The following is a 2898-nucleotide window of genomic DNA, read 5'->3' as shown; positions in this document are numbered from 1 at the left end:
TCGGGAAGGAGAGCGGGAATGCGACGGCCAATCAGAGCCGCGGGCTGGAGTTGGCGGGCGCGCGGCGGCGGGGCGGGCCGGGGCGGGAAGCCCGGGCGGGTCTCCCCTGGCTGCGGCCCGAGGGCGGGCTCGGCGGCCCTGTGGGCGGCCTGAGGGGGCGTCGCGGAAGGACGCTGGGGGAGGCCTGCGTGTTTACGGTCGTTCTGGGAAAGCCGCTGGGCAGCCCGGAGTCGCTGCCGACGCGTTTCTGCGGGGTGGAGAGGAGTTAGTTACTACCGTGCTGAGAGACGGGGAAGACTCCCCAGATCTGCTGTTTTTGCAGGAACTCTTTCCACCCCCTTGCCTCCCTCGCTACGGCTTTTAAGATGCACCGAGCGCCGGGAGCGTAAATAGCTCAACATATTTATACGCTCGTAAATGTAAGAGAACATTTCAAAAGAGATCTTAAGGGAGAACGGTGGGGACGGACTACAGGCATCAGACACCGCTGAAAGGCGTGAGGACTGCGGGTTTGAAATTCAAGAATTATGAGAACAGAGTAGCCGGCAGTTGACAGGAGAAAGCCTTCTGGAGGCGCGGGGAGGGAGGGCTGGAGCTGGGCGCTGCTGCTGCTGCTTTTTTTTCAGAGTAGATGTTGGAAACCAAAGCTAGTTGTATTGTTTTAGATGCTAGTTTTGAGAACCCTCTTTACATCTAAATGGAGATGCAGAATAAGGCGATCAGATATGAACCTGACATTCTAGGAGAGAGGCTGTTGTCTTGAAATCGGAATCAATAGGTAGATGGTATTTCAGGTCCTGAAACTAAATGAGATCCTGAACAGGGAATACAGAATGTGATGGCAGGCGAGGTTCAAAGTTGCCCTGAAGCTTTCCAGTCAAAGTTTAGGAGTTCAAGACAAGGGGAGGCGGCAGTGAAGAGGACGAAAACTTGTGAGGAGGAAATCTATCTAGCAAACAGGACAGTCTAATGTCCAAAAGCCCAGTGACAAAAGAGACTGATGAATTGAGTCAGTGATGCTAAAATGTTCTGTGATGGGGTCAAAGCTGTGGCAAGACCAGTTTAGCTGCCATCTGCAGTGCTGGAAATCTTATATGGGCACCAGTTTGAGGCTGGCTACTCCAAATGCAACTCCCAGCTAATGGGTCTGGGTGCCTGGGAAAGCACTGAAGGATGGCCCAAGTGCATCCCCTGCAGCCCCAGGGAGAAAGAGGAAGCTCCCAGCTCTGGGCTTCAGTCTGACCTGCTCTGACCATTGCAGTTATTTGGGGTGAACCACTGGGTGGGAGATACCTCTCTCTCTCCTTCTCACTCTCTCTCACACTCTCTGTCTTGCTGTAATCCTTATTTTCCATAAGTAAATAAATCTCTTTAATAAAATTTTCTGGGCCTGGCACAATGGCTCAGTGGCTAAGTCCTCACCCTGAAGCAATAGGATCCTCTATGGGTGACAATTCATGTCCCAGCTGCCCCACTTCCCATCCAGCTCCCTGCTTGTACTCTGGGAAAGCAGTAAAGGACGGCCCAAAGCCTTAGGACCCTGCAGTAGTGTGGGAGGTCCAGAAGAAGCTCCTGGTTCCTGGCTTCGGATCGGCTCAGCTCTGGCCATTGTGACCACTTCAGGAGTGAACCAGTGTATGGGAGATTTCTCTCTCTCTCTCTCTCTCTCTCTCTGTCTCTCCTTCTCTCCATAAATCTGATCTGCCTTTGCAATAAAAAATAAATAAATCTTTGAAAAATAAGTTTAAAAACATTCTGTGACATAGGAACTGTGAATGGACCATTGGCTAGGACAATACTGTGTTACCAGTACCAGTGACTGGAGTCATTTCCATGTATGGCAAGACTGAAGGTGCCAGGAGTGTGTATATCCATTCAGACGCTTTTCCAGGACCTTTTTTTTTTCTTTTTTTTTTTTTTTAAGATTTATTTATTTTGATTACAAAGTCTGATACACAGAGAGGAAGATCTTCCATCAGATAATTCATTCCCCCCGCAAGTGAGCACAACAGCCGGTGCTGCACTGATCCGAAGCCGGGAACCAGGAACCTCTTCTGGGTCTCCCACACGGGTGCAGGGTCTCAAATCTTTGGGCCATCCTCGACTGCTTTCCCAGGCCACAAGCAGGGAGCTGGATGGGAAGTGGAGCTGCCGGGATTAGAACCGGCACCCATATGGGATCCCGGGGCGTTCAAGGCGAGGACTTTAGCTGCTAGGCCACACCGCTGGGCCCTCCAGGACCTTTGTTGAGCAGAGGAGCAAAAGAAGTAGCTAAAGGAAATGTGGCTTTGAAGAAGGGATGTGTTGTTGTGTATATGATGGTGGGAATAAATGTATACAAAAGGGAAACTGACTGATGGTGTAGGATGGGATGAAAGAGTCCCTACAGCCAAGCCTGAGTAGTTACGACTGGTGGAGTTCTCCAGAAGCAGGTGCTGCGACAGTTTGGCTCATCAGGTGTTTATTAGGAGTCCACCCCTGTGGAAGGAAAGCAGAAGTAAGGCTGGATATGGAGGTCAAACTATTGCCTTCTCATTGTATTTTGGCAATCATTGAAACCCTTGTTCTTAAATTTTCTGACATTTTGCCTTCAAGAAGTTTTCATGTCCACTGTGTACGTATATTGATCTCTCTCATGCGAGGACACTTCAAAACGTTCATAGAAAATGACATTAAAAATGAGTTTATATTATTAGTTGGTAGAAAAAATGTAAAATCTATGCATAGGAGGGATCTTCAAAAAGTTCATAAGGTGTAGGAGGACATTGTGACCCTAGAAGGTCAAGGAGCACAGGATTACAGTTGATTGGATACTATCTGCATGAGAACAACCAAATGGCTACCTTTTGTATACCTGATTGGATATCATTTGCATAAGAACAGTTGAGTGGACAGTAT

Source organism: Ochotona princeps, chromosome 1 (genome assembly GCF_030435755.1).
Source record: "Ochotona princeps isolate mOchPri1 chromosome 1, mOchPri1.hap1, whole genome shotgun sequence".
NCBI classification, from domain to species: Eukaryota; Metazoa; Chordata; class Mammalia; order Lagomorpha; family Ochotonidae; genus Ochotona; species Ochotona princeps.
Note: the sequence above shows the minus strand (reverse complement) of the source record.